General features: G+C 44.8%; 1 long non-coding RNA gene across 5 annotated transcripts; it reads right to left on the bottom strand.

The window, feature by feature from the left end:
• Positions 1 to 217: 217 nt before the first annotated feature.
• Positions 218 to 3,249, bottom strand: LOC147970647 (uncharacterized). 5 transcript variants are annotated; one of them, XR_015604189.1, is made up of 3 exons: positions 1,412 to 3,249; positions 988 to 1,205; positions 218 to 297 (listed from the first exon to the last, which is right to left on the bottom strand). It is a non-coding gene; the product is annotated as an uncharacterized LOC147970647 (long non-coding RNA). The 5 variants fall into 5 exon arrangements; XR_015604190.1 differs by lacking the exon at positions 218 to 297 and adding an exon at positions 314 to 551; XR_015604187.1 differs by lacking the exon at positions 218 to 297 and adding an exon at positions 555 to 843.
• Positions 3,250 to 13,382: the final 10,133 nt, after the last annotated feature.

Genomic DNA, 13,382 nt, shown 5'->3' on the forward strand with positions numbered 1-13,382 from the left:
TTGGCCTTAGGAAAATAAATAAAAAGTAGAAAAATACATGGTTGTACGAGCATAAAAAATAGATCGATTTCTTTGTATTCTCTTTTATATGCCTATAGAAATACTCATCATCCCCTAGGGGCGATGCACATGTTTCTGAGATCGCAGAAACACCGAAAAATAAAAACTGGTCGCTCCATCTAACCCCTCCGAGCGGCCCACCCTCCCTCCCGCACCACCTCTCCCCCGATCCTCCCGACCACCTCCGTAATGATGACATAACAAGGATGGAAAATGATATATCTATAGGAAGACCATCTGCAGAAAAGCCACATCATAATCTTTAACCATGGACAACAAGTTCAAACACAAAACCAAGGACTATAGTAGCTAAACTCTCGCAGAAATCTCTCTCTAGCATTCTAGTTGAACTTGAACAGTAGCGCACCAACATTAGCTAGAGGGCGAGGTAGGACACAACAACAGCAGCTAGCCGCGACCACCAAATGGAGGCTGGGTTGTGACGCTGGCACTGAGATGGAGAAGGTGCAGGGCATGGCAGGCAAAATTAACTGTGATTGAAAAGTCTTAATCAGGTAGGTAGGCGTTACAAGAAAAAAATAGCAAGTACATCAAGTTTTAGTGCCTCTTTCACACATAGATGTGCAACAAAATTGGCATTCCTTCTTATATAGATGAACTTGAACCCCTGGAAACTTGTGAGATATGAATGCATCTCTCGAAAGCCATCGACCGCCTCAGAAAAAGACTTGGAATCCTTTGACATCATGCATCAAACTTGGCCTTCAGTCTCAATAATATTCTTTCATAATCCTTTTTCAATCACGATCAACATGGTTGTCCCTACGAGCCAACTATCGGCTTTACGATTATGAAAATACTAGATTTTAGCAAATGTGTACGAGCTACTGAGGAAATTGAAGATAGTTGCAAACAATATACGAGCTACAACCTAACAATTTGCAAGCACTTGAGTGAAGGCAACACCTTTGTTCTTCTTGAACTTCTCATTTTTCTTATTCTGAACTTGATGTTGTTATTTTTTTTGCAACTGCCAGTGCCGGGAGGCCGGCTTCACTCCGTCAGGTAGCCGCGTCCACCTCCTCACAGGATAGCGAGCAGGGGAGGAAGGAGAGATAGACCTGGCAGCAAGCGGGGGAGGAGCCGGAGTAGCGCTACATCAGGGATGCAGGGTGAACCTGAACCTGAAGTACATAACACACATGAAAAACACTCTTAAGTAATCCAAGCCATATCAATTAGCAAGCAAGGACTAAGCTAGAAAGGAAAACGAACACACAAAACTAGTACTGGTGCACTAAGACATTTTAGCCAACATTTTGCGTGCACACACAAAAACTAGAGAAGTGGAGAGTGAAGAAGCAAAGAGGAGGCACAATGGGTAGGGAACCTGCAGTGCTGCATCTGCATTCAGGGATGGGTCGGGGACGAAGGAGCTTGCTGGAGCAGCACCCACCACCCCATGCACGCAAAATTGGAGCTGGTTGAGATGATATGCGTCCTGGAAGAGTCGCCCTGCTGTTGTGGCACGACTTGGACTGCAGCGACCCACACAATTTTTGTTGATGCATACACAATGGAGGAGATGAGCTTCGATTAGCGTCAATTAGCGCGCACACATCTGGCGAGCACAGCAGCCCCGATCCCGGGAGTGGTGGCCCGACGGCGGTGAACAGCCAGTGCTTTGCAGGGCGGGTCCCGGCTGCGGCGCACTATGGGGTTCGTGCGGGAGGATGCAAGGCCGGCCCCCTCCTCACAAGGCAGCGCCCTGCCGGGAGCCATGGCTGTGACAGGGATGAGCAAGATGTTGAGATCCATCTTACCTCGCACGACAGTGGCGAATGACTACAACTGGAGTCATTGGACTGCAATGGTGGGGTTGAGCTGGAGGATGCAATGGCGGCGGCGACATGCACATCAGTGCCGAGTAAAATAATGTGCCCATTTTTGTTTTCCTGCATTATAAAATGTTTTGCAAGGGATTCCAGATGCTACAACTAGTTCTCATTAAATTGGAGGATACAAAATCAAATTCCCAATACAAATACATTTTTAATCTGGAAGTAACAGAGGTTACAACAGAGAACAATCCCTGGTTTCTCAAATTGGAATTCATGCCCTTTTTATGTCATCGTTACAAACTAGACTTCTTTTTTTTCTAATAAGAACACACACTATAAAGGATAAATAGAAATTTCTTTTGCCATCCTTGGTGGAGAACATAACGGCAGGTGCAACAAGTTCAGAGTGTGCAAGTAGAAAGGAAGAGGTTCAGAGAAAAAGACTGACACTTGGTCATGCTGCGGAGGCGTCCTGTAGTCCATACTTGTCTGGAGCAGCAGTAATGAGGACGCAACTAGAGAAGGCCAACGGAAATTTTGCAAATAACACTCCTCGCCACATCACATAATTTGATCTCCTCCAGTACCTGCTACTACTACTCCTCCTTGTTGGATTTGGGCACGGCCAACCTGACGACCAACAACAACAGTAGCATAGGTGGGTCTAATTTTCCATTAACAACCACTGTCATACGCTGACCATTGGAGGACAAGTCGTGGCTGTGCACGAGAGATGCAGAGGGACCAAGGGGAGCGTGGAGTGGATGAGGTAGGAGGGGCTGAGAACAACATCATCGACAGCGGGGCTGACTAAGACGACCTGCGGAGGCGTCGGACGGCGGAGAGACGAGGCTGGAAGCTCGAACGGCGCGCGATGACCAGCTCAGAGGCGATGCATGGGAGAAGGCAAGCTGCAGGGGTGGCGCACGGCGCCCGTTGCGCAAGTGACCCGAGAAAGGAGGCGGGATACAGGGTTGACCCACAGTGAGGTGGGAGGAGCTGGAAGTCCAGATCAGGGTCTCAGCGTGGTTCGCCATGGGGATCCATGGTGATGTATGGCGACTCGCTTGGGGGAGGGAGGTTGGAGCGCCGGCATCATCTACGAGAGGCGAGTGGTGGAATGAGGCGGGTGCGAGCTCGGGAACGGCGGCGGCGGGCGAGCTCAAGAACGGCTACGGTGGCGCACTAGCTCAGGAACGGCGGCGCACGCAAGCACAGGTGCCGGCAACGCGTGGAGGTGTGTGGATCCTGGTGGCGGTGTTGGTGAGAAGTTGGAGGTGTGGGGAGGTGGGTCGCGGCGGCGGTGGTGCGCAGGCGGCAGCGCAGGGACGTGGCGGTGCGGCGCACGGGGCTGCTTGGGCGCAGCGGCAAGGATCTGGGGAGATAAGACGAGGCGTTTCTTGTTTTGGGAAGTTCGGGAGGGCCCTGTCGGGCCCTATATAGTGCATTGTGATCCGAATAGTTATTCTAATCCCAGGATTAGAATAGTGTTACTATATATATACATACATATATATATATATATTCCTACTCAAGTTAAAGTGACCAAAGAGAGTCTGTTGTAAAAGCACAACTCAAACATAGGTACCCCTTGGGCACAACCACAATATCACTTGGGGGCTTGGTCATATTCGAACCATAGCTTAAACCCTCTTGATAGGCGTAAGGCCACCAGGAAAATCACTTGGGGGCTTGGTCGTATTCGAACCATAGCTTAAACCCTCTTGATAGGCGTAAGGCCACCGGGGAAATCACTTGGGGGCTTGGTCGTATTTGAACCATACCTTAAACCCTCTTGATAGGCATAAGGCCACCAGGGAAATCACTTGGGGGCTTGGACATATTCGAACCACAGCTTATACCCTCTTGGTAGGCGTAAGGCCACCAGGATGATCACTTGGGGGCTTTGGTCGTATCCGTACCATAGCTTAAACTCTCTTGATCGGCACAATGCCACAATTATGCCAATTCAAAACCTCTCGATTTTTTAGGTTTATTTAATTCCACTTATCATACTTTATGGTTCTAATGCACCGGTGTTCATTAAACCGGCTTGGTTTTGACTATAAGTCGCCAGTATACTATCCGGTGTTTTTAACAACACCCGGTCCAACTTTATTTATAAACCGGTAACATCTGATACTTATCAAGGTTCCGGTTGTGGGTTATAACCCTCATTACACTAGTTTGGGGTGATCAACCATCATAGGTATGATATCTTTTAATGATTATTATTTCCACCAGCTTTGGTTATAAATCATGATAAATTCATGTTGGGGAAGTATAATCCGTCCTGTGGTAAACCGCCAGGACATTTTTTCTCTGTTGTATGAAGGAACAGCTTTAGGATGAATAATATCATCAGGCATACATGGCGTGTCTTCACATAACGGATAAAGAAGTATCATAGAAACAACCAAATATGCACGAGGGAATATTAAAGCAAAAAGTTTGAAGCTAGCCCATTACAAGGCATTTTGAGCCCAAAAGGTAATGGTTTTTAAGTCTCAAATAGCAGCTGATAAACCGACCCCGGCTCATGAATCCTGACCCGGCTGACTGGATGGTTGCACCTCACCCCTTGCCGGTTCGTCTTCCTCCACCGTCTGGAAATTGGGTTTGGACCAGTCAAAGCCATGAAGGGCGACAAATTCAGACTCATCATCAATCAGACCAGACAGGTCAATCTCAGGGGCGAAAGTGTGCTTACGAATCGGCGGGATTAAGTCCATCACTTTATAGGAAGGAGTCGCCATCTTCTTATTGTCTGCATCAAAACCCGGCTGATACTTAGTGAGGTTGGTTTCTTAACCGATAATGGTAGCACGAGGACGTGTTTCCTTGACACAAGCAGCAAAATCTTCTTAGTTGAAAGGTGTTCCATCTTCTTTAAAGCTGGGGGTATCCTTTAGCCACGTCTGCCGGGTCTAATTCTGGCACCCAGGCTTTAGCAGAGCTTAAAGTTGTTACAGCTCCAGCTCTCGCGCATGATCGCTTGATTTCTTGGAACCGGCCGGGCAAGATAGACAGCTTCTTCAAGATGTCACTTAATAGAGTCGGCCATTGATTCACGGGGGAGATAGGGGCAAGCGTCCGTTGAGCTCCGGTGTACAACTGTTCAACCAGCGTGTAAACCGCCTTCAGCTTTACCATGGTATCCCGGTTCAGATTGCTGCTCTTGGGACCTGAAAATATCATACAATGAGTTAAGTGGCGGCTTATAATGGAATATATTTATTTGAAGTATGTAACAAAGTGACTTACCGAAGATTGCAGAAACCATTTGAGACACACGGTTCTTTAAACCGGTGAGTTTAGCGGTGACTTCTCCTAGAGCCGCTTCAGCCTTCTCTGCACGATGTGTTAAAACAATCTTCTCATTAGCCCAAGCTTATTTTTCCGCTGTGAAGTTGGTCTTCAATTTTTCGGTCTCAGAAACACTCAACTGGAATTTGGATTCAGCCTTCTTTGTCTCTATCTCTTGAGTCGCTAGTCGGGCCTTGGCCTCAACAGTTGGGATTCTAGTTCTGTGGTTGCAGCCTACATACAGCATAATGTTGTTTCAGTTTCATGGCGGATTATAAAAGATAAGTCCCAAGTGTTTTGTCAACAATAACACTTGGCACTTCGGGGCTAATGTCTGTCAGCGCAATTTTTTTCAAAGGAAACAATTTTTCTAAAAAGTCCCAAGTGTTTTGCAGGCAACAACACTCGGCACTTGGGGGCTAATGCATATTGCTTGACTTTTCTTTCTACAAGTGAGCGTAAAAGCTGTCCACAGTCTCAGCCGGCTCAGGCAGGTTATACGGTTTAGTTCAATGCATAATTAGTACGACCGGCTCATTCATACTGATTAAACCGGCCCTTGGAGGCTAGTAGGCTATATAACTTATATGAGCCGGAGAACATACCTCATATTTTTGATGCATCTGTTTGACCATTTCAATTTCTGAGTCATGGCTGGAGTGCACTTGACTGAGATAACTGGATAGCACTTCACTAATACTCAGGTGAGCATAGTGGGAGACATCCAACCTCACCTTTTGCCTCTACATAACTTCTTGTTTGGCAGAGTGTCTTGCCAAGACAGTTGGGTTCCCCAGTTCAACGAATCTAGTGCTAGTGATTAAAACATCAACATTGTGCTTCTCCGGCGGGTTAGCTGAGCTTGACGGATCAATACTAGATGGATCAATAGTAGTTTCATCTATAAACTGCTCGGGTAAATCAGGTTGAACGTTAAAGGCAAGGTCCTCTGGCCATTTAGCGTGTTCGGGCAGAAATGTTGACTGCTCCGGGTCTTCAAGATGTTCTGGTACGAGGTTTGGCTACTCCGGTTCAGTGGTTCTCGGATCCTCAGCCGGTTTTGTTACATTTGCTTTGTTGGGCTTTGCTTGACCGCTAGAAAGGATTAGACAAGTCAGTACAATGATACATATTTAAAGGTGTATAAGAAGGGTAGTTATCTTTACCCGGGGCGGTCTTGAAAGCCGGAAATTGCGTCTGTGATGAATCGCAGGAGGAGGAACGGGAAATCTCCTATAAATATGGAATCAAAAAGAAGTGATGAAGGTAATTCATTGAATAAATACAAGGGTGAAAGTCAAAAAAGAACCTCATTCTGGCATTTCCAAGGAGTTTTTGGTAAGCCGAAGGGTAAATCGTCATCTCCACCGGCTGGGTCTGCCGGCGGCTTTCATATTGCTGTCGTTTAAAAATAAAATGAGGATCTAAATAAGCCAAGGGGTGTCAAAACCTTTCTTTCCGGGTTACCCGCCGAAGTTTCTGCCTTGGTAATGGTTCTGAGTCGATGGAAATAATATTTACCTCTTCTTCAACTGCCTGGCTGGCCCCCGTGTCATCCTGGTAATAGTCAATGTCAATAAGGTGGTTAAAAAGCAGCCAAGAGAGTCAAGGGCTACCTCCGACTCAAAGGTGTCATCCAGCTTGAGTAACTCAGAGGCGTTTGGCTTCTTCTTCTTCGATTTTCTGACGATTTTCTTGGCGGCTATCGCAGCAGCTCTAGCTTTCTTGGCAGCCTCATGGTCATACTTGACTTTCCAAAAGTCAGATTTAGCCTGTGGAAGGGTAGCATGTTGAAATTCATGCAAATATTTAAAACTTCTGAGAGAAGTCAAAGGATTTACCTCTGGCGCCGGGTTAAGCTTGCAGAAAGGATTTAACCCCACTATGCTACATCTTCATACTTGCTGTTGACAAGAGTAGTTGCCATTTCCGCAATGGCTTCTTCCGTCAGACGCAGGGAACTATGACGTAATGGATCATCTATTCCTCTGGTGTAGTTACACATCAAGCCGGATCGGTGGCTCAGAGGGATGATCCGCCATGCGACCCAACAGTGGATCAAGTCAACTCTAGTTAACCCATTTCCAAGTAAGGCTTGAACTTTTTGGATTGTGGGGACAAGTTTATTGCATTCAGCGACAGAAAGCTTATCAGGAAGTTGATACTTGGCGTCAAGACGTTCAGCACGGTAACCCGACATTGGGTTTTCATCAGACGGTGAGGAATCCTTGCAATAAAACCATGTCTGATTCCAATCCTTAGGATGGCTTGGTAGAACTACAAAAGGGAAGATGGCATCCCATCTACGTTGAATTGAAATCCCGCCAAGTTCTAAGTTGGGACCATTGGTGTATTCGTTCTGGCGGTTCAGGTAGAAATATTCTCTAAAAAGCTCCACCAAAGGTTCTTGAAGATAAACCTCGCAGAAAACTTGGAAGTTGCAGATATTTGATATGGAATTGGGTCCGATATCTTGCGGGTGAAGCTTGAAAAAATGCAAATCATCTCTAAAGAATTTTGAGCCGGGTGGTGAGAAGCCCCTGTTCATGTGATCAGTGAAAACAATAATTTCACCGTCCTTCGGCTGAGGTTTCACTTCAGCCGGGTCAGGAGCATGGTAAGACATGACACTTTTTCCGGTAAGTATCCAACAGTGACAAAGTCTTTAAAAGTACTTTCGGTGACTGTGGAAGGGACCCAATTGCAAGTGGTCATCGTCTTTGGAGGCATGATGAAATGACAATCTAAAAGAAATAATTTGCCAGATCAAGTTAGTTAGTGGGACTGCAAATCAACAACTACAGAGCTTGTTTTAAGCAAGGGCTAATGATATATGAGGTACAGGTAAGCCGGGAGAGTAAGCCGCCATGGTTAAGATATTCAAGAATGACCAAAAACAAGATTGGCTAAATACTGAAATAAACAAGTTCCACATTTGGAGGTTACAAATTTGGATTTACTGCTGTTCAGGAAAAGGGGATAAATTCATCTATAAAAGGCGACAGTGGAAAAATAGAGAAGCCCTAGAGGAGATTTTCCACGGCGGGGATGTGATCTAGTATTAAAACAAGTGCTAAAACTACCACTGCGCAAGCTTTCCATATATTTTGGCTCTAATACGTGGATCTAAATAAAGGAAAAGGAGGAGGAGGATGAATGCAGATGAACACCAAAGAACACCGATGAAACCCTAATGGCGAGATTAGTGATGAACAGAGGAAGACTTACTGGGATGTAAGAGCAGTGGAGTTGCACCGCAGTTCTCTGGTTTTCTCAGGGCGATGCAGCGGCCGGAGTCGAGGACGAGGACAGAGGTCGACGGCGGCAGGGCTCGTACTAGGACGGCGTGCTGTGAGGAAGGAAGGAGACGGAGAAGAATGGAAGATGGCTTTCGGGTCCTATTTATAAGGAGACAGAAACAGGCAGGCACGAAAGACGAGGATGCCAAATGATAGTTATCCAGCTAATTGGACGCCTCGATTTTCGGGAAGACATTAAGATAAAGATCTGTTAAGATGGCGTCGGGCAGGTTTCCAAAAATCTAGGAGATGACGTCATGGCGGGTTACAAGTTTTCGCAGCGGGAATGAGAGGATTTTTTCTAAGTATTGAAGGTTGACATGAACGAGTCCAAATCAACCTGGGCCTAATGTTGGGGATATGATTATTAGGTATGACCCGCCCAGGAGGGGCCGGGTCAACCCTATGAAGATTCATCACAATGAAGCCCAAGGTCACATGTCGATTCATAGATAGGCTTAGTAGAGGGCCCAGACCCAAAGGCGGCTTAAAGCCCACGAGTATGAACCGCCATATATGTAAACTTGTACTGTAAGGCATGTGTAAAAGGTCACCGAGCCGGATACATTGTATAAGCCGGCCGGGACTTTGAGGGCCGCAGGGCATCTTCCTGTGTATATAAGGGGACGACCTAGCGGCGGCTTAGGGCAAGAAACAACAGATCGAGAGCCGGGTCAAGCATATTCGCTCCTTGCTCATCGAAACCCTAGCAATACCAACTACAAACTGGACTAGGCTTTTACCTTCATCGTGAGGGGCCGAACCAGTATAAACTCTCCGTGTCCTTTGTCCTGTTTAATCCCTTTTAAGTTAACCTCAACGCGATGGCTCCACGACTAAGTCCTCACACTAGGACATCTGCCGTGATGATTCCACGACAGTCACGGAACTCGCAAGTTGATCACCAAAACATACATCAAGTGGATCATGTGAATATCCCATTGTCACCACATATAAGCACATGCAAGACATACATCAAGTGTTCTCAAATCCTTAAATACTCAATCCAATAGGATAACTTCAAAGGGAAAACTCAATCCATTACAAGAGAGTAGAGGGGGAGAAACATCATAAGATCCAACTATAATAGCAAAGCTCGCGATACGTCAAGATTGTGCTAAATCAAGAACACGAGAGAGAGAGAGATCAAACACATAGCTACTGGTACATACCCTCAGCCCCGAGGGTGAACTACCCCCTCCTCGTCATGGAGAGCGCCGGGATGATGAAGATGGACACTGTTGATGGATCCCCCCTCCAGCAGGGTGCCGGAATGGGGTCCCGATTGTTTTTTGGTGGCTACAGAGGCTTGCGGCGGCGGAACTCCTAATCTGGGTTATTTTCTGGAGGTTTTAGTATTTATAGGAATTTTTGGCATCAGGAACAAGTCAGGAAGGTGCCCGAGTCGTCTACGAGAAAGGGCAGCGCGCCCGGGGGGTAGGGCTCGCCACCACCCTCATGGATGGCCCGGGACTCTTCTGGCCCAACTCTTTTACTCTGGGCTTCTTTTGGTCCATACAAAATCATCAAAAATTGGCACATCAATTGGACTCCGTTTGGTATTCCTTTTCTATAAGAGTTAATTACACTTTTAATACATGAACTTGCATGACGGATACAAATTCATACATAAAGTTGAAAAATGTCATAAAGTAGTACAACAACTTGCGTTTGAGGTATATTTACATACATTTCGGATCCCAGGCCATTATCTCTCAAACCAAAGACAACACAACATTGACCTAGAAAGGCTAGCCAGTCCACCAACCGTTACTTGTTGTTTAATTAGTCATAATCTCCTTATAGCATCGACATAATTGTTCTTGTTCTTTCTCCATATAATTTTTGAAACCAAACTGGCATGCCTGTCGGTTCACATTTCTACAGCCGTACTGCCCATTTACTGGTTCCTCAGCTATTTTTTAGGAACTATAATTTAGGATGTATTCTTTACTAAGAGCATCTATAGCCAGACCCTCCATACCTGCCCTAGATGCCCCGACGGGCTGCCTGATCACTGTCTAGACCAAAAAACGCCACCCAACCGGGCTACCTGTATTCGGCCTAAACGTCCGGACTTACCGATACTCTCCATATCCCGCCATATACGGGGCGAATATGGGAGTCCCGGAAGCGCCTGAGCACGCCCACCACGTAGGACTGACCGCTGGTGTCCGTGGCAATTTGGTCATATCAGCCTCCCCTGTCCTTGCTTGAGCAACACTCTTCTCTATTCACCCTCCTCCGCATTATCGTCACCAAACTTCCGCCGGCATCGGTGCTCCGCCGCCATCCCAACTCAGGGCTTCACGACCACACGCCCCAACCCACACTGCCGCCGACCAGGTCGCCATCGAACAAGGTTGCCGCCACCGGACGGCTTCCCGGTATGTCAAACTCCCCCATATTTTCACCCCGCGCTCTATGTGTTCGATGAAATGTCTAAGCTGATTTTTGATTCTTTTGGTCATTACTTCTATTTCACCAATGGATTCGGCATGTAAATCAATAAACTTTGCAAATATCCTTGGACAACTTGGTTTTTTCCCCCGGTTTGTTAAAAAATACTTCTGGTTTAGTGGGCTAGTAAGCCAAACAATTACTTGAAAGTAAAGTATCCCTCACGTGTAGTGCATAGTTTTTTATTCAGATCAATTCTACCTATAAAAGATATATAAAATCACTATATACATCTGAACCAGTAATAATATGTAGCTCACTGGTTAGTCGATCACCGCTTGCCGCAAACTCTCGAGTTCTAGTCCTGCGGGAGCAACGCGTCTTTATTTTTCTTCCTCTTTTCCCACTTACAGGTGGGCCCCACACTTAGAGACCACATGGATTTAACATGGAGATATCCTAAAAAATGTTAACTGGGAGATAACATCCATGGACGAAAATGTATGTAAATGTACTTCAAACATAAGTTGTTGGACTAATTTGTGTCATTTTTTAACTTTATGTATGAATTTGTATGCTCCGTGCAAATTTATGTACTAAAAGTGTTATTAACTCTTTCTGTAAAACTCAAAAACAAGGAAAAACATAAACTGACACTGGGCTCTAGGTTAATAGGTTAGTCCCAAAAATCATATAAAATAGCATATAAATGCATATAAAACATCCTAGAAGGATAATATAATAGCATGGAACAATCAAAAATTATAGATACGTTGGAGACGTATCAGAGACGTATCAACATGGTGTCACGTCATATATGTCATGGTAACAACATTGTCCAATTTGGGCCAAGCTTTATTACAAACCTCTTACAAAAACTGGAGCTTCTCTCAAAGAAGCCTCATGGTTTTGATAGGGAAATGTGTCCCCCTTGTGGGCGAAACATAATAACTGCCTCTTTTCGCCTTGTATTTTCTTCTACGGGCAACATGGAACGACAGGATATCTGTGTTGAAATTTAAACGATATTCGTTGCGTATTTTCGCCTCAAACTTTGTTTTTTATAGGCGACATAGAATAACAGGACTGTCGGGCTGAAATTTGAAACTGTTCAGGGTTCATTTGGCCATTGTGTGTGTATATATATAATATTCTGAATAATATTATGATCACAACCTGACCTACCCCGCTAGTAGTACGTTGAACTTCCCTGTGAACTAGGTTGAACTTCCGCCAACATTGCCCAAATGGGGCTTGCGATATACCGTTGGAAAGCTATGGACCCCAATATCATGACCCAACTTAAATTTTAGGCAAAATATAAGCGATTTAAGAGCAGCTTTGAAAATCGTTAATTCTTCACACAAAAAACATGAATCATATTTTCGATCGCATTTCTAAACCGTTTATCGGAATGAGGCATATAATATGGCGTTGGAAAGCTGCTGCAAAACCGCTCCTTCCACATGTTGAAAGTTTTCTCTAATTCCCTATGGTTAAAGAGTAATTTGAAAAAATGTAAAATTTCGTAAACCGAACAGCTGAGTTCGTTTTTTCGATGTCATTTCTAAATGGCTAATCCAGTGGAGGCATATGATATGGCTTTGGAAAGCTTATGAAAATGCGCTACTTTTTCATATTGAAAGCTTTTTTCTAATTTTGAATGGTTTAAGAGTAATTGAGAAAATGGTCCAAGTCCTACCGAGTTCGTATTTTCGAGCTAATTTTTTAACCGTGCGTCCAAATGCATCAAATGATATGGCGTTGGAAAGCTTGAACAAATGCGAAACTTTTTGGTATGTATTGTTTCTCCCAATTCTTTACGGTTTTAAGTCAGTTTCGAAAATGGAGAAAAACGTATTTTTGCCGTAATTTCTACGAACTTTACCGGAATGGGGAAAATAATATAATGTTGAAAAGCTAGGGAAAATGCGAAACTTTTTCATGTTGATGGTTTTCTCTGATTCCTAGCCGTTTTCAAGTAATTTCGAAAACGGCGGGATCTTGCGTTCTGCCTTTATCGCGAAACAGATTCTTCGAAAATGCACCGTGTGAAGAACCTGAACTTCTCGGCGCGTGTACCTGAACTTCACTCTGTTTTTCACGTGAATTTTTTGCTCGTAGGTCTCCATCCACTTCTCATAACTCTCCATCCACTCACCGGAATTGAGCAAGTGATATACCAGTGGAAAGCTGCTGTAAGCACATAACTTTCCCGTGTTGATCGTTTTTCATACTCGTGATGATTTTAAAAGTTTTTCGTCTGAAATTCATTTGGCGTAGTAGTTGAACTTCATACTATTTTTACGTTGAACTTCTGTGACGTATTTTCGTTTGTAATTTTCTCATCCATTCGTCAGTGTTACACAAATGATATTCTTGTTGTACAAACCTCTCTCACAATAATTTTTTTAACTTTCTCCGACGGAGTACTTGAACTTATAACGAGAACAAATTTAGCCTTTTCATTTTTATTCTTTTTAATACAAAATGCACATCGTGTCGAACGTGAACT

The sequence above is a fragment of the Triticum urartu genome, chromosome 5A (genome assembly GCF_056163025.1).
Source record: "Triticum urartu cultivar PI428250 chromosome 5A, HENAU_Tu73, whole genome shotgun sequence".
NCBI lineage: Eukaryota > Viridiplantae > Streptophyta > Magnoliopsida > Poales > Poaceae > Triticum > Triticum urartu.